This window comes from Schistocerca gregaria, chromosome 4, assembly GCF_023897955.1.
Source record: "Schistocerca gregaria isolate iqSchGreg1 chromosome 4, iqSchGreg1.2, whole genome shotgun sequence".
In the NCBI taxonomy this organism is placed as follows: domain Eukaryota; kingdom Metazoa; phylum Arthropoda; class Insecta; order Orthoptera; family Acrididae; genus Schistocerca; species Schistocerca gregaria.
The window spans coordinates 299,200,680-299,225,078 of record NC_064923.1 but is presented as its reverse complement, the minus strand read 5'-3'; positions in this window follow the sequence as shown (position 1 = coordinate 299,225,078).

Genomic DNA, 24,399 nt, shown 5'->3' with positions numbered 1-24,399 from the left:
CTTGGACCGGTTATTATTCCTTGACGGAGGAACGACCTGGACCTCAGGCGGAAGAATATGCCTGGGCTGCTTGAGAAATTACATTTGGCAGTGCGACCGGTCATGTGGTTTCTACATGTCGGAGCACCATCCCACTTCCGCATTACAGTGCGCCGACACCTCAACGACATCTTCCCAAGACGCACAGCTCTCGCAGCGTGGCCTGCTAGATCACCGGACTTAAACCTCCTGGATTTTTACCTTTAGGGCCATCTGAAAAGCGTCGTACTTATTGAAGCAGTTCCTGATATCCGCATCCTTCAACAGGGTGCACGCGACGCCTGTGACGCGCCTGGCCGGTGTGGCCGTGCGGTTCTAGGCGCTTCAGTCTGGAACCGCGTGACCTCTACGGTCGTAGGTTCGAATCCTGCCTCGAGTATGGATGTGTGTGATGTCCTTAGCTTAGTTAGGTTTAAGTAGTTATACGTTCTAGGGGACTGATGACCTCAGAAGCGTGGTCCCATAGTGCTCAGAGCCATTTGACCATTTTCTGCCTGTGACGCTATTCTTAGAGAGGCTGTGATGTGCGACAGACTGCAGCAGTCCATGACGCGAACTGTGAATGCGCGTGTTGCGTCCCATGGACGGCACTTTGAACATCTGTTGTCACGTGGATGCGATGCAGCTCTGTACTGTGTTCCACGACCATTCGTTGTCATTGCACGCACACTGTCTATTTCCGGACACATGTTCATAGGATCTTTTTTCCTCCATTGCCAATCAAGAATTCCTCCCTGCAGTTTGTTTTATTAATGTAGACCCTGCACAATCTTCAATCTGTTTATTCCATACTTCCATACTATTTGTTGCAGAATGTACAAGTTCCGTAATGTATAGCTACTGCGCACGCTACTCAGTGTTTGAGAACGAGAGAGATTAGTGACTTTTAACAAACTTTACACAAAATTTCAAACCTCTACGAATCTTTTTCTGACTAACAACCCCATCAAAACGATCAAAGGACAAAATTTTTTCGCTTACTCCTTTTCCCCTCTTTGTGAGTACAACCGTCGCCTTAGGCATGACATCATGACCTTTACTTTTATTGCTTCTTTGCTACTAATTCTGTTCGGGACACATTTAGCAGATAATATACACATATACTGCTGAAAGTAAATACAAAATTATATCACTGTACGACTAGTTCCTGATGATGCTGTAGTATACAGAGAAGTCGCAGCATTAGAAAATTGCAGCGAAATGCAGGAAGATCTGCAGCGGATAGGCACTTCGTGCAGGGAGTGGCAACTGATACTTAACATAGACAAATCTAATGACTTGCGAATACATAGAAAGAAGGATACTTTATTGTATGATTATATGATAGCGGAACAAACATTGGTAGCAGTTACTTCTGTAAAATATCTGGGAGTATACGTACGGAACGATTTTAAGTAGAATGATCATATAAAATTAATTGTAGGTGAGGCGGGTGCCAGGTTGAGATTCATTTCGAGAGTCCTTAGTCCATCAACAAAGGAGGTGGCTTACAAAACACTCGTTCGACCTATACTTGAGTATTGCTCATAAGAGATCCGTACCAGGTCGTGATGACAGAGGAGATGGAGAAGACTCAAAGAAGAGCGGCGCGTTGCGTCGCAGGGTTATTTGGTAAGCGTGATAGCGTTACGGAGGTGTTTAGCAAACTGAAGTGGCAGAATCTGCAAGAGAGGCGCTCTGCATCGCGGTATAGCTTGCTGTCCACGTTTCGAGGGTGCACGTTTCCGGATCAGATATCGAACGAGCGCGCACGGAAGCTTTCCGCCAGTCGTTATTCACGGGAACCATACGCGACTGGAACAAGAAAGGTAGGTAATGACAGTGGCACGTAAAGGGCCTCCCGCCACACACCGTTGGGTGACTTGCGGAGTATAAATGCAGATGCAGATGTAGATGTAGACACACAAATCAGAAAATACAGGGGGAGACGGATTTGGACACAGAGAGGGTTAGGAGGTGTTGGGCAGAGAGTAGGGGTGAGGAGGAGAGCGTGGAGGGGGCGGTCATAGAGAAGAGGTAGCAGGAGATGGAGAGAGAGAGAGAGGGGGGGGGGGAGGAGGTCTTGGGTCGACAACGTTGAGAGAAATACATTCCAGGGCAAGAGTAGGTATTTAGCTAATAGAACAGTAAATTAGTAGTACTGCCTAAGATATTGAGCGCTCTAGCGGAGTTATTTTCACTTATTTCATTTCCCTTGCCTTAGAGCAGTTTCGCTATCAGTGGTACACCCAAACTACTTCGCAGTCGTAGTGATACTGACAAGTGATGCTTTTCTGTTTGAAAAGTAATTGCTCTCGTAAATCCTCAACTGGCTGAGCAGATTATTCATCTTTTCCGTTTCTGGTGAATTAGTTGTTCAATTCCTTTCAAGTTGATTATTCTTATCAGAATGGACCATGTAGTGCAGAAATTCTTTGTTCCATATCGATCGTGGTGATAGGCCGGTTAAGAGAATAAACTTGTTTCAGGGAAGAGCTGTGTTAAAATACTTATCCAGATATTTTGAGTTAGTTACTGTTTGGTTTCAGCGAATAATTTCAGGCAATGGCAAGTACGATTATGTATAAAAAGTGCCCATTTACGTCTATCTCCACCGTTGGACCTGAGAGACAGCACTCGATATTTTGCAGTTTCAAATAAAATAAAATGAAATAAATGAGAAAGTAACTTCCAACGTACTTTATTTCGTTCACTGTTCCATCGGGGCTCGAACTTCGCTCATATTACGATTTGGAGTTGACACTCTGTTGCAACACGGCAAAAGCGTGGTTGAGGCCTAAAATGATTAGCACTGTGCACTTAGAACAGAGAACATAAAACGAATTATTAATTTGTATTGGACTAGTACTCTTACTTTATGGTAATTCTACGTGCATTTCCTTGCTAAACGGGTTCCAGGTAACACTTTCTATACATGTAAGGACAGGACTTCAAGAAAGGCTGAGGTATATAGTTCACATGGACTTAATTCACACAATTAGGAGAATGCAGGCTCATTAATCGCTGAAGGCAATAGATAATAAATAGCTAAGAAGGGATTAATTTTAACCATCGAACTAAGATTATTTTTGCGAAAAGCAAAACGACAGCTTAGCTTTATTAGAATATGTTCTGTATAAGATGTGGAAGAATAATTTGCTTCATGTGGACACGCAGCAATAAAATGGGCAGTCTAATGAAAACGAGTCAAATGGGAAAAAGTATGCAAACTGTTTATTATTTCAAAAGTAATCGCCATAGCTGTTTATACATTTATTCTACTGTGGGACAAGACAGTCAATGTTTTATTGGAAAAACGTTTGCGACTGCCTCCAGAATCATGATTGTACCCAGGCGCTCACATCTTCGACCGAAGCAAATTGCCTGCCACAAATAACTTTCTTCGATGCTGCAAAAATAAGGAAATCGCATGGGGAGAGATCGGGCTGGGTGGAGGATGTGTAAGGGCTTCCCAGTCAAACTCTTGAATGTAGTGGAAGAAACCTTGTCAACATGTTGGCCCACCCACGTACACCCAAAACTGTTTCGAGTACGCTGCAGAAGAACACTGGCAGCCGTGGATTTCCTTCGGACTAACAGTTGCACACTTGGGTACAGTCATGGTTCCGTAGGCAACAGAAAACAGCTTTCCGTAAAGGGATTAACGGTTTTGTCTCGCAATGGGACAAATGTAATAACAGTTATGTTGATTACTTTCGAAATAATGAACAGTTCAATTACTTTTTAGGGTTCTGTAACTAAGTCGGTAAAAAACGATACCCATACAGAAACACTATGTTGTTCGTCTGCCTGTCTGTCTAACCAACTGTCAAAAACCCTTTTTCTCAGGAACGGTTAGACGTACCAAGTTGAAATTTATGTTACACACTAAGGTGCGTTATCTCTTGGGTCTGTACTAAATATAAGTTTCTAAGTAAGTGCACTCAAAAGAGACGACCAATTTATATATGATACTGTGATACTCATAAGATCACTCATCCAAACCTATATGGTACTTGCCATTGATCTATAATCGTGAGATTTGGCAATAAGCAAGTTTCATAGCACCAGTAAAGGAAAAATCCGAAAATTTTTAATTTTTAATTATATCACACGAAAAATACCTTTTTTTTGTAATTTGTTTTTCATCTGTCTGTCTGTCTTTCCGTCCGTCTGTTAAGACCTCTTTTCTACTGGAATGGGTAGAAGTAATAAACTGAAGTTTGTTTCGCATACGAAGGTTTATGGTCCCTTTGTGGTGTGAAACCCTCGGTGCGCGAGTCCTCCCTGGATTTTTTTCATCTGTCTAGTTTTCGTTTGCCTGCACTTTACAGCGTTTATTACAAGTAAGTGAAGAATAATTACATGATATGATGAGTGTTTTGAACAATCTAATGTGTGCAGAATACGGAATGAGAGTAAAACGAAGAAGGACGGAAGTATTGAGAAGTAGCAGAAATGAGAACCGTGAGAAACTTAACATCAGGGTTGATGGCCACGAGGTAGATGAACTTAAGGAATTCTGCTACCTAGGCAGCAGAATAACCAATGACGGACGGTGCAAGGAGAACAGCAAAATCAGAAAAGCACTGGCAAAAAAGGGCATTCCTGGCCAAGAGAAGTCTGCTAGTATCAAACATGGGCCTTAATTTGAGGAAGAAACTTCTGAGCATATACTTTTGGAGCACAGCATTGTATGGTAGTGAAAACTGGACTGTGGAAAAAACCGGAATAGAAGAGAATTGAATCATTTGAGATGTGGTGCTACAGATGTATGTCGAAAATTACTTGGGGTGATAACGGAAGGAATGAGAAAGTTCAGTGCAGAATCTGAGGCGAAAGGAATACGTGGAAAACTCTGACGAGGAGAAGGGACAGGAAGATAGCACATCTGTTAAGACATGATGGAATGGCTTCCTTGGTACTGGAGGAAGATGTAGAGGACAAAAACTGTAGAGGAAGACAGAGATAAAAATACATCCAGCTAGTAATTGAGGACGTAGATTGCAAGTGTTACTGGGAGACTGCTGGCCGTTGTGGCCGAGCGGTTCTAGGCGCTTCAGTCTGCAACCGCGCGACCGCTATTGTCGCAGGTTCGAATCCTGCCTCGGGCATGGATGTGTGTGATGTCCTTAGGTTAGTTATGTTTAAGTAGTTCTAAGTTACAGGGGACTGATGACCTCAGATGTTATGTCCCATAGTGGTCAGTGCCATTTGAACCATTTGAACTGTGAGATGAAGAGTGGCGGGCCACATCAAACCAACGACCGTTGACGCTCCCCTCCCCCCCCCCCCCCCCCCCCTCAAAAGGCATAAAAACAGAAATTAAAGTATCAGTAAAGAACAGTATTCGGAAATCTAGTGATAGAGTCTATATTCACTTCTGTAAAGTTCTTCTGTAAAGCTCGGACGTAACAGACTGGAAATGGAAGTCACGGAAAACAAAATTAGACGTCTGGACAAAATTGTATGCAATACGTACGATCTGAAATCTGCAAACATAGAGTAAATATATGTCAAGTAGATTTTAAATTTTATGACAGGAACATAAAATGTGACGAAATAGTTTCATGTTCCTAAGCCTCTTACTTACAGAATAGCACATAGGTACTTTTGAAACTAACTGACCAAAATGTCGGAGCTCCCATTCTCAATACCATTTATTAAAGGAGGTTAAAGAAAAGGGAAACTGAAATCTTAAAAGAAAGGAACTATCTTATCGCAGTATTTTGTTTAGGTTGAAAAATACAATAGAATGGTTACAGCATATTTATCCACTCGTAATTTTCTTTTAAATATAACGATGTTAATCGGCGACAATTTCAAGGTTGATAGCAATATATCCTGAAAAAATTAAAAATAGATGAGATACTGTCTGCGACGCAGTGAAATCGTGTTAGCATTATTGGGCTGTGGCTCATTAAAAGACTTCTGCTAACCTGAGGCAACATAGCTACTTCTGGAAACTAAATTAAAAGACTGGTTGCCTGGTCGCCAGAAAGCAAGCAGTGACCGCCCTCGTTAAACCGCCCTGATTAACGGTATCAGCTGTATTGAGCAAGCAGTTTGTGAAACAAGGCTAAAGGTGTTACATTTAATTAATATAATTCACCTGTTTCACTAAGAAACCACTCCTGAATAAATTAACCTCTATCATTTGTATTTCAGTTTCGGCCCATTAATTTTAGTTCCTCCGCTTACTGAACATTTCAATAAGCAATCTTATTTATTTATTTATTTATTTAAGCATTTATTTTACCTAACCAGGCATACTCAGATTGAACGAGTTACAGTTTCTACATAACATTAAGGACATATAGCGTATTATGCAGTATTGATGTTAAAGAAAAAAATAGATATTATAACAGTAGTACAATGATAATTATAACAATAAAAATAATTATAACAATCAATAATAATAATAATAATAATAATAATAATAATAATAATAATAATAAGTTATTGAACCAACAGGACTCGAGAAAATAGCACAAAACAACTGAGTACAGAAATTCAAGAAAGCATTCGGACTTGTTCAAAGCATATATAACAAAAAATGCCTGTCAAAAGGAACTAAAATCAGACACTACAACACAGTTATCAAACCTACAGTCACATATGCAAGTGAAACGCTCTCACTGAATAGAAAACTAGATTTACAAGATATTAAGAAAATAGAGAGAAAAATTATTAGGAAAATTCTGGGACCACGATACATACAAGGTGGATACAGACTGCAGACCATCGAAACAACTGAAAAACTATCAAATATCGAAAGTGACATCAGAAAGAGACGAATGAAATTTTATGGACACCTACACAGATTACCTGGAAACAGGTTAACTAAACGTCTATTGGACTATGTGACATCACTTAAAGCAACAATACCCTGGGTAACTGAAGTTAAGAAGGATTTGACAAAAGCAAAAATTGACATAACAGACGCATCAGACAGGGATACATTCAGAAGAAAAATTGACAAGTGGAAGTTTACTTCAGAGACGGCACCAAAACCATACCGACCAAAGTGGACTGAAGAAAGAAAGAAGGTCTTTGGGGAGAAAATGAAGAAATATTGGCAAAACAAGAAGAACCTAAAGAAATATTGATAAATCACCTGCTTATCGTTCTCCTATGGGGACATTCGCTAATAATAATAATAATAATAATAATAATAATAATGACTATGTATATGAAAGTAAACATACTTTTCTCTTGTGAATGTCAGTCCTATTGTTAGTTGTGAATTTTCTTGTTATGTTCTTGCAGCTTGTGAGTTATTCTCATCGAGCAGAGACATTAGACGATAGAATGGGGTGAAAGAGATATATAAGAGGTAGATAGCTTAGAGGAAAAGAAATAGAATGGTAAAATTCGAAGCTGTGATGGAGAGGAGAAAGAAAGAGATGGGAGGGGAACAACAATGGTGGCTATACCGTCCCTAATATGTAAGTTTTGAGTTCCCTCTTGAATGTTCAGTACTTCTGGATAAGACGCAGATTACAGGGGAGCGCGTTCCATAGTTGTATGGCTGAGATGGAGAATGACACGGAGAAAGATTTTGTGTTATGTAAAGGTACAGCCAAGATGATAGACGTATCCGATCTGGTGTTGCGATTATGGAATGATGATAGGTGTTTAATGTGAGAAGATAAGTATTGGGGGCACCAGTGGCTAAGAAATCGATGAAGTGAGCACATCATGTGCAGATCGCGTGCCTTATGTGGGCGTATCCAACCTAGCTGGGAGTACGAAGGACTGATATGATCATACAATCGAATATTGCACACGTATCTAACGCAAGCATTCATCACTAGCTCAAGGCATCTAGAATTTTCACTATTTGTGCCGTGTTGAACTACATCGCAGTAGTAAAGATTAGGCAAGACTAGTGTTTGGACTAATTTTTGTTTAACATGGTTTTGAAATTTTTTCTAAATTTTTGAATTGCATGTAGGGAGGAGAGCGATTTCCGGCAAGCTGTGACTGTTTGTTCTTCCCAGTTTAGGTGTTCATCCAAGATTATTCCAAGGTCTTTTACTGTTTCTTGGTATGGTAGTTGGGTACCATTGAGGAGTATTTTAGGGACTGTTTCGCGAAAGTACCGGCGGATTAACTTTCGATGAGATATAAGTATGACCTGGGATTTCTTGGGGTTTAGTTTCAGACCGAGGTTCTGTGCCCATCGAGAAACAGAGCAAAGATCTGCGTTCATACTCGCTACTGCGCCAGCAATGTTTTTGGGGCTTGCACTAATGTACAGTTGGATGTCGTCGGCATAAAGATGGTAGTTGCAGGAGTGAATCACTGAAGAAGTATCATTAATGTATAGTGAGAAGAGTAGTGGACCAAGGACGGAGCCTTGGGGAACTCCAGAGCGCACGCTTTTCCATGATGTCTTTTCCGAGCCACAAATGACTTGTTGACTTCTGTTTTTGAGGTAGCTGTCGAACCAGTGTATTGCGATGTTTGAGAAATTCAGCTGTTTCATTGTAATTAGTAATATATCGAAGTCAACTGTGTCAAAAGCCTTGCTAAAGTCAAGCAGTGTTAGGATAGTAGCTTCACGTTTGTCCATAGCATGTTTAATGTCATCAGTTACTTTGATTAATGCCATTGCTCTACAATGGTGCTTTCGAGAGCCAATCTTAACTGTAGGAAACAGACACCACGTTCTTCTCTTATAAGACACCCTTTAGTGACCAATGGGATAAATAGTTTCCGGATTCAACAGCAAAATTCAGGTGCAAATTCGAGCAATGTAAAAAGAAATACTTCGAAACAAAGAACTAGAAGACACGGACAGGGGGTATTTCAATAGAAAATTAAAAATAAATACCTCTTCTAATGAAAATAATCCATGGATAGAGCATATTGCAATTAAATATACATCTTGTTGTTATTGTGGCCTTCAGTCGAAAGACTCATCTGATGAACCTCTTCACGCTACCGTATCCTGAGTAAGCCCCTTGATCTCCGAATAACTAATGCAACCTACGTGCATTTGAACCAGTTTATTACATTCGTTCCTTGGTTTCCTTCTGCAGTTCCTCCCACCCGTCCGGGAGCCTCCTCCGCCCACCACAACCACTCAAACTCGCACATTTTCGCCCTCGAGGGCTCAGAATGTGTTCCATTAACCGATCCCTTCTTTTATCAAATTGGGGTATAAATTTCTTAGCTACCCAACTCTGTTCAGTACCCATTCATTAGTTACTCGATACGCTTGTCTAACATTCAGCATTCTTCTGTAGCACATCTCAAAAGCTTCTGTTATCTTTTTGTATGAACCACTTATTGTCCACGATTCACTTTGATGCAAAGCTAAACTACATGTAAACACCACCAGAAATTTTAATGCGTAAATTCATATTCAGTGTTAACAAAGTTCTCTCCAGGTACGCTCTTTTAGCCATTGCCAATCAACATTTTATATCTCCTGTACCTCGATCATCATCAGTTATTTTTTAGCCAAGATAGAAAAAGTCATCGACTACCTTTAGTACCTCATTTCCTGATTTAATTTAACTACAAACTCTTTCCCTTGTTTCCTTTTGTTGATGTTTAAATACAGTGAAATAAGAGTGTTCTGAACCTCTAATTTACATCACATTCCCACTACATTTGCAGGCATGAAAGTTTTCAGTCTTTTTATGTGTCGCAGATATGTTCTCAGGCTTACTTACGAGACACTTGGTTTACATAACCTGATATGAATTTTTCGACGATGACTTGTGTTTCACACAGGTTGGACAATTTTTGACGTAACACCAGAAAATGGCCTAAGGTCGGAATATAAATAGTGAAGTAAACATACTATACAGAGTGGCACATTGATCGTGACTGAACCAAGTATTCCGGCAATAAACGTCAGACGAAAGAACTACAAAGAAGGAAACTCGTCTACCCCGAAGGGGGAAACCAGGTGGCGCTATGGTTGGCCTGAGAGATGGCACTGCCATAGGTCAAACGATTATCAACTGCATTTTTTAAAAATAGAAACCCCCATTTTTATTTCATATTCGCTTAGTACGTAAAGAAATATGAATGTTTTAGTTGGACCACTTTTTTCGCTTTGTGATAGATGGCGCTGTTATAGTCACAAACATATGGCTCACAATATTAGACCAACAATTGGTAACAGGTAGGTTTTTTAAATTAAAATACAGAACGTAGATACTTTTCAACATTTTATTTAGGTTGTTCCAATGTGATACATGTACCTTTGTGAACTTATCATTTCTGAGAACGCATTCTGTTACAGTGAGATTACCTGTAAATACCACATTAATGCAATAAATGCTCAAAATGATGTCCGTCAACCTCAATGCATTTGGCAATAGGTGTAACGACATTCCTCTCAACAGCGAGTAGTTCGCCTTCAGTAATGTCCGCACATGCATTGACAATGCGCTGACGCATGTTGTCAGGCGTTGTCGGTGGATCAGGACAGCAAATCCGGGGACGTCAGATCCGGTGAACGTGCGGGCCATGGTATGGTGCTTCGACGACCAGTCCACCTGTCATGAAATATGCTATTCAATACCGCTTCAAACGCACACGGGCTATGTGCCGGACATCCATCATGTTGGAAGTACATCGCCATTCAATGAAACATCGGTAGAACATTACGTAGGATTGCCATCGATAAAATAGGGGCCAATTATCCTTCCTCCCATAATGCCGCACCATACAGCAATCCGACAAGGTCGCTGATGTTCCACTAGTCGCAGCCATCGTGGATTTTCCGTTGCCCTATAGTGCATATTATGCCGTTTTACGTTACCGCTATTGGTGAATGACGCTTTGTCGCTAAATAGAATGCGTACAAAAAATCTGTCATCGTCCAGTAATTTGTCTTGTGCCCAGTGGCTGAACTGTACACGACGTTCAAAGTCGTCGCCATGCAGTTTCTGGTGCATAGAAATATGGTACGGGTGCAATCGATGTTGATGTTGCATTCTCAACACCGACGTTTTTGAGATTCCCGTTTCCTGCGCAATTTGTGTGCTACTGATGTGCAGATTAACCGCGACACCAGCTAAAACACCTGCTTGGGCATCATCATTTGTTGGAGATCGTGGTTCACGTTTCACATGGGGCTGAACATTTCCTGTTTCCTTAAATAACGTAACTATCCGGCGAACGGTCCGGACACTTGATTGGTGTCGTCGAGGATACCGAGCAGCATACATAGCACACTCCCGTTGGGCATTTTGAGCACAATAGCCATACACCAACACGATATCGACCTTTTCCGCAATTGGTAAACGGTCCATTTTAACACGGGTAATGTATCACGAAGCAAATACCGTCAGCATTGGCGGAATGTTACGTGATACCACGTACTTACACGTTTGTGACTATTACAGCGCCATCTATCACAAAGCGATAAAAGTGGTCCAACTAAAAGATTCATATTTCTTTACGTACTACACGAATATGTTATAAAAAATGGGGGTTCCTATTTAAAAAAAACGCAGTTGATATCTGTTTGACCTATGGCAGCGCCATCTAGCGGGCCAACCATAGCGCCAACTGGTTTCCCCCTTCAAGCTAGACGAGTTTCGTTCTTTTTGTTTGATGCTTATTTCGTGAGATATTAGACCTGGACACTATCAATGGACCACCCTGTATACAATGAAGTGATGGATACATCATGTCGAAAACTGTCCATTCCGTTAAACTGCTCTTCCAAGTGCTATTCTGTCCCTGACAGAATTACAGTGTCATCGGAAAACCGAAAGGTTTTTACATGTTCATGAACTTTAACTCATTTTCCAAATTTTTCTTTGATTTCCTTTACTGTTTATTCAATGTACAAATCACAAAACAGCGGGGAGAAAGTATACCAACATAGTGACGTTAACGGTGGAATATAAACGACACAGACATTATGCATAACTAAATGATGTAATAACTGTACGGGTGGAGACGTCGTAGGACGCGAGGTGCGGCGAATGGCGACGAGAAGTGACGGTTTCTACTGTCGTTGTCCGTTATCAGGATGTAAGTCAGCGATGCTGCTGCCAGACGAGATGGGAGCAGGGACGGCTTGTCCGGCAGCCGGCCGGAACGCAAGCATCGGCCGACCTGATTAACTCGCTACACACGGGGTGCTGCGAGCGGCGGCCGTCCCCCTAATCACGAGCACAAAACTAATTTAACTGTTTAATTGTTGGTTAAATCCGGCCGCGCATGCACAAGTCCCTAAAACAAATATTGGGCTTCGGGTTTCATTTTATTGTGTCCGCACGAGATTAATTTAATTTTCCACTGAAATTGCTGATTCATTAACGCTGCATATCCGATTCGGAAAGAAACCGTACACATTACCTCAGTATTACACAGCCACAGTCCCAAATTAATCGATAAAATATGAATTATTAAATAAACGCAGCGTTTTTCTGCACGAAATACAACATGTTATTAAGGAAAACATATGGCAGTGCTATAGAAAATTTGCAAAGAATCTGTATCTAATTTTCTGTCGTTAAGGAAATCATGGAATTAAATAGAGAAACTTCGCTCCTTGTAATAGATACCGTTTCCATTGTATGTGGTTTAATTTTGCTATGAAGACTTCTTGCTAAGGTCTAAGTCTGTCTGTAGACGTGAAATACCTGAGGTTCTAGGATGTCAAATCAAACACCTCTCAGCCGTATAGTTTCCAAACTTATTTCATTTGGCTACCAGTTCGGCGATTTACTACGCCATCTTCAGGACATGTAGGAAGATTACACCACGGTTCTGGTCAAAACAGGGGCCGGCAATATTGGTATTAGATTTCTGCTTGTTATAGCGATCACTTCAGCCATAACCTGCCGACTAAGCCATGGCGAATGGCATTATCAGACCGCTGTTTAAACCTTAGGTTTTTCTGTAGCTTTCGATATGCATTGTTGACGAATAGCATAATCAAACCTTAGGCTCCGTACGTAGCTTGACGAAGTGAAGTGCAGGAGCAAAACGACAAGAGTTTATTTGGAACTAGGCTTCTTGAAATACAACTTTCAAAATTGTATCTCTGTTCCTTGCCTTTCTGCATTTCTCATTGAGTGAAAAGTAATATAAACTCCAAAACATCACACTCGTACTTTCATTTTGCAGTTGGTTTGTGCACACGCATAACTGCGCATATTTCTCTCATAACATAAAGTGAAATTGTTCCGTTCTCATCTCCAGGTATAGTCAATTTTTTTGTACTACAATGAAACGAACTATTGACACTTCATAATGTTACCGATCCAGAAGCATGTGAGTGTTCTGAAGTGCGAAAATGAAAATATATTTTGGATCATATCGGTCACAGAAAATCAAATATTAAATAAATTGCATAGGTTCGTGTTCGAATCCAGATCAAGCACAAGTTCTAACCTATGAGGAAATTTGAAAACAGTGCATATTCCACTGCAAACTGAAGTATTGATTGTCAAACCGTAGAAAATTATGTGGAAACGACCTATCAAATTATCTGGACAGTTTGTGGTAAACACCAATGGAACTAATTTATTCACTTGTGAGAGAGGAACGTGTTATTTTATATCCTGAAAACATAAGTGGTGATTTGAACTCATAGAACGTATTTGTAGTGTAGACTACTTGTTATTTCTGATTTAATGTCTGACGAATAGTTACGTATCTCTGCCTACAGGCCGATGACTACGATAAATAAAAATGCTTCTTTTCGTTTAATCGCAAACGATCCTACACTATATCAAGATGGCGAGGGAAAATTTCTGAGAATATAATTTTTTATCTTTGAGAGGTCTTGATTTTTAAATCACCGTAGTAAAAAAATACTTAAGGTTTAGTGGGATTTGCAGTAAAATGTAGGTGTGAAACGGCTTCTTTAACTGTGAAGGAGACGGTAGAAGCTTGATACTTTTAGTATTAGAGAGACAATGTCACTACACAAACAGGAATCCGATATCGGGATTGACGAATGACATACTGAGATTGGTATGCCCAGCGGGCTTCGATTTGTCATTCAATATATTGAATTTAATTGATGAAAGGAGGAAATATAAAAATGCAGTAAATGAAGCAGGCAAAAAGGAATACAAACGTCTCAAAAATGATATCGGTAGGAAGTGCAAAATGGCTAAGCAGGGATGGCTAGAGGATAAATGTAAGGATGTAGAGGCTTATCTCACTAGGGGTAAGATAGATACTGCCTACAGGAAAATTAAAGAGACCTTTGGAGATAAGAGAACCAATTGTATGAACATCAAGAGCTCAGATGGAAACCCAGTTCTAAGCAAAGAAGGGAAAGCAGAAAGGTGGAAGGAGTATATAGAGGGTCTATACAAGGGCGATGTACTTGAGGACAATATTATGGAAATGGAAGAGCATGTGGATGAAGACGAAATGGGAGATACGATACTGCGTGAAGAGTTTGACAGAGCACCGAAAGACCTGAGTCGAAACAAGGCCCCCGGAGTAGACAACATTCCATTGGAACTACTGACGGCCTTGGGAGAGCCAGTCCTGACAAAACTCTACCATCTGGTGAACAAGATGTATGAAACAGGCGAAATACCCGCAGACTTCAAGAAGAATATAATAATTCCAATCCCAAAGAATGCAGGTGTTGACAGATGTAAAAATTACCGAACAATCTGTTTAATAAGCCACAGCTGCAAAATACTAACAGGAATTCTTTACAGACGAATGGAAAAACTAGTAGAAGCCGACCTCGGGGAAGATCAGTTTGGAGTCCGTAGACACACTGGAACACGTGAGGCAATACTGAACTTACGACTTATCTTAGAAGAAAGATTAAGGAAAGACAAACCTACTTTTCTAGCATTCGTAGACTTAGAGAAAGCTTTTGACAATGTTGACTGGAATACTCTCTTTGAAATTCTAAAGGTGGCAGTGGTAAAATACAGGGAGCGAAAGGCTATTTACAATTTGTACAGAAACCAGATGGCAGTTATAAGAGTCGACGGACATGAAAGGGAAGCAGTGCGTGGGAAGGGAGTGAGACAGGGTTGTAGTCTCTCCCCGATGTTATTCAATCTGTATATTGAGCAAGCAGTAAAGGAAACAAAAGAAAAATTCGGAGTAGGTATTAAAATCCATGGAGAATAAATAAAAACTTTGAGGTTCGTCGATGACATCGTAATTCTGTCAGAGACAGCAAAGGACTTGGAAGAGTAGTTGAATGGAATGGATAGTGTCCTGAAAGGAGGATATAAGATGAACATCAACAAAAGCAGAACGAGGATAATGGAATGTAGTCGAATTAAGTCGGGTGATGCTGAGGGAATTAGATTAGGGAATGCGACACTTAAAGCAGTAAAGGAGTTTTGCTATTTGGGGAGCAGAATAACTGATGATGGTCGAAGTAGAGAAGATATAAAATGTAGACTGGCAATGGCAAGGAAAGCATTTCTGAAGAAGAGAAATTTGTTAACATCGAGTATAGATTTAAGTGTCAGGAAGTCATTTCTGAAAGTATTTGTATGGAGTGTAGCCATGTATGGAAGTGAAACATGGATGATAAATAGTTTGGACAAGAAGAGAATAGAAGCTTTCGAAATGTGGTGCTACAGAAGAATGCTGAAGATTAGATGGGTAGATCACATAACTAATGAGGAAGTATTGAATAGGATTGGGGAGAAGAGAAGTTTGTGGCACAACTTGACCAGAAGAAGGGATCGGTTGGTAGGACATGTTCTGAGGCGTGAAGGGATCACCAATTTAGTATTGAAGGGTAGTGTGGAGGGTAAAAATCGTAGAGGGAGACCAAGAGATGACTACACTAAGCAGATTCAGAAGGATGTAGGTTGCAGTAGGTACTGGGAGATGAAGAACCTTGCACAGGATAGGGTAGCATGGAGAGCTGCATAAAATCAGTCTAAGGACTGAAGACCACAACAACAACAACATGGACGTAACTTTGCTCTGTCATGGCAATGCTGCAAATTACTTTCATCGACAACTGATAGTCTGAAGCAACACTTCACGTCCACCGGTACATTTGGTTGCCTGAAGACATCCACTGCTATACCAATGTGAATAATATCTGTTGGACGTTATAGTGCAATGTATTTGAAATTTATGAAGTAATGATGTAACTTACATAAAGGTAAGGTAGGATATTTGAATATTTTGTTAAAAACTTGGCATAGCTGTGAATTTTTTCTTCTTGTTGCATATAACGTCACAATGAAGCATCTTCCTATTGTTACATAAGCTCGTAAATACGGATGCCAAGTTTTCAAAGAAGACACTACGAGTTTGAAAAAACTTTGCTAACTAGACCAATATTTCAGTTGTTGATACGTGATAAACTACTGCAGTTGCACATTAGACACCTGTTAGATTATCTGAACGCATCTCTCGTGCCAGGTACACAACCATGCTCAACGTTTGCATCTACCTGTGTATAACCATCGATGGCGTTTATGCCGTTTACACCACGTGAAAGTACTTAAAGATAGGCGTTGTCATGGTTATGAATTGTAGCCTACCATAACTGTTCTCATACTAGTCACATTTCACCGATGAGAATCTCTCTGGTCAGAAAGTACGTTTAGTCACTTAATTTGGTGCAGGTGCTGTAATGGGATCATTTCTGCCGCATACACTACACTAAGCCAGGCAGTGATCCAGAGCCGGCCGGGGTGGCCGAGCGGTTCTAGGCCCTACAGTCTGGAACCGCACGACTGCTGCGGTCGTAGGTTCGAATCCTGCCTCGGGCATGGATGTGTGTGATGTTGTTAGATTGGTTAGGTTTAAGTAGTTCTAAGTTCTAGGGCACTCAGAAGTTAAGTCCCATAGTGCTCAGATCCATTTTGAACCATTTTTGAGTGATCCAAAAACACTTCTACTTTAATGTATGCAGTAGATTTGTTTCGTATTTGAGGCATTGGAATGCGAGAAAAGAACACGGAGCTTAAAACTGTCTTAGATCTACAAGTTAGGAATATCAAGCTACAATTTCAGCAAAGAACTGTGACTCTTGCAAGGAAATTTCTCGACGATTACTTCATACATTTTCGCTCGTGGTGATTTCCTTATCGGATTCTCCTACACAATAAGGGATGGTGGCGGTAATTGTCGCGGAGGATAGAACAAAACTATTTTTGGTTTGTTGTTAACTGGAAAGAAAAACTCTTCGTAGGATTTAGCTGCTATTCTAAAACTCTATTGACAGGAGAGATAGGAATAGTTGGGAGGTAGAAGGTTTCCCCTGTCTTTCAAAGCCTTCCATTTACGTATCGCTCTGAAAGCACTTCAGTTGGCACAATACGTCACATCAGTTTTTGCTGTTAGCGTAGATCAAATTATTTTTGTATTACAGAAAATAAAATTATATTTGTGCTGTGGAAGTGTGTTTACGGAGTTAGTAAGTGTTTCACCCTGGACAATGAGACAGGTAGTAATTGTGAAACTATTTGAAGCATGCTTTGGTACTGCGGAATATGTACCTCCAGGAGAAATGTGCGTTATTTACGAACAGATAAAGCAACACAGAAGAGGCTGCTGTAATAGCAGAGATTATGACACCTGTAATATATGAAGTGACATCATATGAAGCGGTATCAGAGGAAGAAAATGATCATGCCATGGCAGTGACGGACGAATCAGTATCACCAGTGGTGGATTTCCTGGGAAACTGCGGATCATCTTACCAGCCAAAACTTCAGAAAACGAACGAAGTTGGAAGAAGAATGATTGGTACAAGACAAGGACAAATTAACCAAGGGACAAAGACGGAAATGTTGAGCATCCCAAACTGTGTCGTCCTGGATTAGCAATTAATATGACACCATGCCTGAAATGACATCAGTGTTGGCGCGGGAAAGGGAAACAGAGGGCATGGCTATGCCACAAAACTTAGAAAACAGGACAAAGCAACGTCATCTATTAAACCCAAAAATTCTGCAGGATATGATAAGTCGTCAATTATGTGATCATTTTATACCAAAGAGACAGGAAAACGAAGTAAAACATGAGCACGCACTGAGATTCTGCGCACTAAAAATAAAGAAAAGAATTGATCCTAACAATTACACTGCGTTTCAAGGCTTCTAATTCGGGGGTAGGGAAATTTAAATGTATAAATAAGATTTTCTGTAGCAAAATAGTCAATAAAGTTACTTAGAAAACAGTTGGTTAAAGAGGTTGCCATCATTCAACAGAAAGCTTATGAGTCCGTAAGAGAAATCAGGTCTCATATTCAGGAAAGAAATCTGTCACCAGATCGAGATAATTCCGACCAATCAAGATTTGATAAAAGGCTACGATCTAGACAAACTATCGCAGTGAATCGAAACAACCACGTCTTTGATGGGGTTGGACCCATTGCGGCAACCTCACTCTCTTGTAGGGTAATGTCTGAGATTTTGATGAATGCTACGGTGGTACCTTCTTTTTATGTCCCTGTATGGGAGCCCATCGACAATTTTCCTGCAAGTATGAGTATAAATTTAGCGTACATCAAGTAGTTTGCTAGCAAATCTGCTAATATGACGAAGATGGATCTAAAAGTCTGTCTAGAACAGGTAGAGTTCCTGAAGGCGTTGAACTCATCAAGAAGCTGATTCCTGCCAAGTACATTGGCATTGTGCAACCTGCCGACGTATTCTTCTTTCGTTCATGCCGTTATGAAGTTTGTCACAAATACAAATTATGGTATCTTCTGACGTAACATTAACATATGTCATAAAGACCACTTCTTATACCTTCAGTCTCCGTTTATTTTCACGATTCTCCAAATTAATCAAATTTGCATTTTCTCAATGCGCCTGTATCAAAGACTTTCCCAGTGTACGAGTATTTCAAACAGGGTAGGAATACTCAAAAATGGTTCAAATGGCTCTAAGAACTATGGGACATAACATCTAAGGTCATCAGTCCCCTAGACTTAGAATTACTTAAATCTAACTAACCTAAGCACATCACACATAGCTATGCCCGAAGCAGGATTCGAACCGGCGACTGTAGCAGCAGTGCGGTCCCGGCTGAAGCGCCTAGAACCGCTCTTCCATAGCGGCCGGCGGTTGGAGTACTACTTCGAAGAAAGATCAATTGAAGAGTGCTTCCATGAGGACTGTGACCGACACGCTTTCATCAAATGTTCACACTGCGAGAACTATCTAGGCACTGGCGATGTTGTTATTGCTGATTTGCATTTTTTTGTCAGTCTGTAGTCAACTAAGCAGGCTCTGTTACAGTGTTTCAAGGCATATTATCGACTATTTGTCTCAAATAATCCATTTGTGTAATAAATCATTAATTTTTACAGTACTCTCACCGTAACTTTTCAACTGATATCTCCTGTTCTAATAGTCTACAGTAGCTACAGTTTTTTTTGGTACATTTAAATTAATTGCGCTGTGTATGAATATAATTTGTACGACGACGTATCGTGTCCCTCCCTTGTACGGACAATGTGCGAAGTGTGTGAACGATGTTGATGAACACTTGTGCACTGTATGGCTTTCAACGAAAGGTAGTATTTGGGTCAACACCGGCCCATAGCTTCATCCTAGAGAGTCTACCAAGTCTATATTCTTGCGTCTATCAGACCGTCATCAATAATATATTGTACTTTCGGTCCAATTATTGAATTCACTTGCATTTCCCCCAATCTGATGACCGAAAAACTCCCTCGCCAGATTTTCAGATCCTTACCAGTGTAAGTAGTGTGTTTGTACGTTGGCAGTTCTGTAGACTGTATTAATGTTGCTGACAGCGCTTTGCGCCCTCGGCAAGAGATTCTGTGGTTGGACGGACTAGCAGTTAGCGAGTGGTTAGAGAAGTGTATGGGCATGATATTCTTAATGGAGACCCTGTGTTGGTAGGACATGCATTGTAAAATGCTAATGGATATCGTTGATAATGTTTGGATAATGGAATTATTGACAGCTGTATAACTTTTGCAACTGGGTGTCACACGAATTAGGTAACATTCCCTAAATCCATTGTTTGTCACACGAATTAGGTAACATTCCCTAAATCCATTGCTTGCTCTTCAACAAAACCGTTCTTTTGCTAACCATATGCCTCCTAGTATTTAGTCTATAGTAGTTAGAATCCTTTTATTTATCTGGCTGTTGTTGTTAATTGCTGTAGTTCGTGTTATGAAGATTTTCTGTGAGGTAAGTGACTTCTGAAACAGAATATGGTTTCCACCATTGGGAATCGTGAATGAAATGAGTTCAGGCAATTAACAGAGTTGGAGGTAGTTCCATGTTTCTTTAATTTCTTTTCTTTTGGGTTTTTATTATTGTTAGGATTTCTTGCAATTCAGGGCCCTTCTTTTGAGTTATTGAAAGTCATTTTGTCAATGTATAGCAGTCAGATTGCGTTGGGCTTGTATGTTGTGGATAATAAAAGAATACATTAAGTTCTAATTATCTTTGTGAGGGAAAATTCTGTTCGTCAGTGATTTACCGAACGAGGTGGTGCAGTGATTAGCACACTGAACTCGCATTCGGGAGGACCACGGTTCAATCCCGTCTCCGGCCATCCTGATTTAGGTTTTCCGTGATTTCCCTAAATCGTTTCAGGCAAATGCCGGGATGGTTCCTTTGAAATGGCACGGCCGATTTCCTTCCCAATCCTTCCCTAACCCGAGCATGCGCTCCGTCTCTAATGATCTCGTTGTCGACGGGACGTTTAACACCAACCACCACCACCACCACCACCACCCACATCAGTGACTTTTTTTTAAATTAAAGAGTTAACTTCAGAAGTAACAAACATTGTTTTCACCATCAATGGCGTTTGTTTTCAGTACAGGTATAATTATTACCGACAACGGTAGACCACAATAATATTCGGCATACATTAAAATGTTTCCATGTGAGTCGTTCCATTAGTTCTAATGAGCTCCCTTCGGCCTTTGTAACTTTATTTGCACTCCTGTTGGATGTAAAATCCGTGCTTTCGTTGCTAGATAGAAAGATGAGTAGCAGAGTGCTTCGTTAGACAGCCACACTGGCAGACTAGTGAGCAAATAATGTCGTTTTTCAATTTAAATTTATAATCCTGTTTCCTTTGCCCATTTAACTTTTCATGTTGCATTTCTGTGTCTCCGCTTTCCATTCCTCGTCTCGTATGCTAGAGTGAGTGGGTGGATGTGTGTGTATGACACAAAAATGGTTCAAATGGCTCTGAGCACTGTGGGACTTAACATCTGAGGTAATCAGTCCCCTAGAACTTATAACTACTTAAACCTAATTAACCTAAGGCCATCACACACATCCATGCCCGAGGCAGGATTCGAACCTGTGTGATACATCCAAGTATTTTTTTTTTTTGCTTGGGTAGGGATTCTTTGAGTGATGGTGGTAGTTAAACCAACTTTTGTGTAGAGACAAAATAGCTTCTCCTGCGACAAATAGACATTAAAGGAGGCCGGTCAGCAGCTATTGCATGAGATGGTCCTGGTAGATGAGATTTATTTCCTCTTCCCATTTCCGCTATTAGCTGGGGACCTCTGTCCGGTAGCATGGAGCAGCACTGTTCGTTACGTCGTCGGAAGGTCAGGTTGTCTACCTGCTCATCTCTTATAATGTAAGTTCAGACAGAATATTTAGGGATTTTCTTGAGGTGGAGATGATAATAAGTTTCTCAGAAGTGTAATCACAGTAAATCACACCAGAGTATCCATTTCAGTTAGGGAGTGCGACGATTCTTATTGACATTGAGTCAGTTAATGCGATTCCTTCTCCTATCGCTACTTAGTGAAGGGACAGCGCTTTGTTCAAAGCATGTTTTGTTTCAATTAGCGTGAGTCTCAAAGTGCGAAGATCTTGTCTCTGTGTTATTCATTTGTCATGTTAGAACTATTTTCCAATGTTTTAATTGTAAATTCATCTCTTAAGTTCGGTGTTTCTGTGTTTGGGTTAACTAAACCATAACATGTTCCCTTCTGTTACCTGGAGAGCTTTCAGCTCAACATCACGGTCAGTCAAACGTGCTGTTTACGAATTTCAATCGAGTTACAATTTACTTTCATTCTATACATATCTGCTTGTCTTCTGCTGTGTCAAGGTGGAGAATTTCTATACAATCTGCCGACCACGGGCTCGACCAGTAAAGCTAACGTTTCCCTGGCTGAACGTGTTTCATGAATTTATCTTCATATTCTTTTCTTGAGGGTTTTTCTTTTTTTTACGAATGTGTTGTGCATCTAGATTACACTAAATCGATTCGAAGTAGTTACTGCTTCACACATTTGTATCAAGCATTCCTTTAATGATCTTTATTGAGCGTAATTTATATTCTTATATCAACTGATTGGTGAAATAAACGTTAACTCGCTGTTAAATTGTTTTCGCAACGCTACTGTGCAACCCGACCCACTTTGTTTGGCTCCCTTAGAGTCATACGATTTAGTTAATTGCAATCTTTACTATTTTCCTTCGATGTTCATACTAAAGTTTTACTTTGAATCAATTCTAATACTAGTCAGGGAGATGACATGCCAGTGACTAGGTGCAAGCATTGTTGATTTAACTAGTAATCAGCTCGTAAATTAATTCATTCACACTTACTTTATGCAAACGAGCATTTGATTCGCTTTGAATCTAACCATTCGGTTAGGTTGTGTAGATGAAGCACGAGTAGTTATCAATCCTTTTCCCTAGGATCCCAGTTACACAACGAACTTTCTGTAATGCAGTAAGTTGTTGGGTGTTTTAATATAAATTGTTCTCTTTTCCACATATCTCACACAATATCCGCATTGTCCTTGAACAGTGTCGTTATCTGCGTTGTTCTTTGCATGAAGCGTATTCTGGGTCTTTTGAGTATTTTAAACTGATTTCAGGTGTGTGAGATCTATTTTTATCTACTGCTTGTGGCGAGGTATTTTGTGGCAAGACATACGAGTGGAGATTATTTTGTTGAGTTAGGTTTAAGTGTAACGGATCCCGATTTTAGTGTTAGTAACTAAGGTAATTCTGTACTATTATTATTTCGTTCACGTGGTGGTCAGCAAAATAGATAGGTGTGTGGGTCCGAGGCACGAGCGACTGTGGGCCTAACTTGCCGAAATGATGAAATAAATGATAAGAGAATAGTGTCGCCAGTAGTAAAATGGAAGAGAACTTAATTGAGCAGAATGAAAAGGTACTGAATTTGACAACTGCACAAATAAAAAGGTGAGGAAAGGAGTAATAGCGGCAAATCCAGAGCATAATGAGGAGATACTTGAAGCTGTAGCTGCTTGATGTAATAAATCAACTGAAGGCGTAATGCGGGCAATGTGGACCAGAGTAATGGGTTAAAGAGAGAATTAATTGCGGAAAATGCCATGCCAGAGACAGAGTTAGTTTTGAAAATACGAAGTTATAAGAACGAGCAACATAAGCGTGTAATGATACAGTATCAGTATTGGGATCGGAAAGAGAGGTAACAAAAGCAATCAAGATGTTTCAAACGGATCGAGTGGGTGTGTGCGTCTTCTTCTGTACGATATTGAGGACACAGCGCACGTGCAGTGAAGCACAAGCGATGACAGTGATGAGAAAATTTCGGGTCAAGCGGGTGTCGACGATTTCGTGTGTGATTATAGCAGTGTCGGTGGTAGGTGAGTCCCGGAATCCTTTGCAAAACATAGCACACAAGAGTAAATGCTGTATTTTAGTTGTAAGTACCCTCTCCCAGGACAGAAATTCAAAATATTTCGGAATTCTCCTAACGGAGCAGGCCCTCGATCGTGTATCGAGGTATTACAATGTTCCTTCCCATCTGCTTGGCTCAGCGGCGGTAAAACAGAATTTTTGTGCGATTGTCCTGAAGGTTTACCAACGTCCAGTGGTATCAGAAAAGTGTACCGCGGTGCATAACTTTCACCAAGCGTTCCTTTCGGAGTACTGGCCCGAGACAGCTCAGGACTGCGTCATCCGTGAATTATTATGTTGCCAAGTCGCAATCAATACGGTTGCGCTAGCATCGAGTAGCTCTTTAAGCACATGGTTTAGTGCAACCAACTCTTATACAACTATTAGAGTCCTCCAGAGCTGATACGAATTTGTATAATACATACCCATCTTCGCCACTTAATTCTTTCTGGATGATTTAAGGATGATAAGGACAGGTTCAACTTGCTACTCAAGCAGTAGTCTTAGTAGCCGGTGAGCGAACGCGATAGAATACGAAGAGTGAAACACTCTCTTATTAAACCACCGTCTAAACTAGTGGGTTGTAGCCTAACAGTTTAGAATAGCTTGATAGTTTGCAACTGATGAAGGCTGATCGGTTAATATTTGTATAGGAGTTGTTTCGTATCAAATCTAACAAAGCTAATTAGGTTGGCAGATAGTAATAATCGGTTCATAGTTTATTGTTAAGCCTCTATATATTGTCTAAAAAGCACGAATGAGGCAATTACTGCATTCCTATGACAAAATA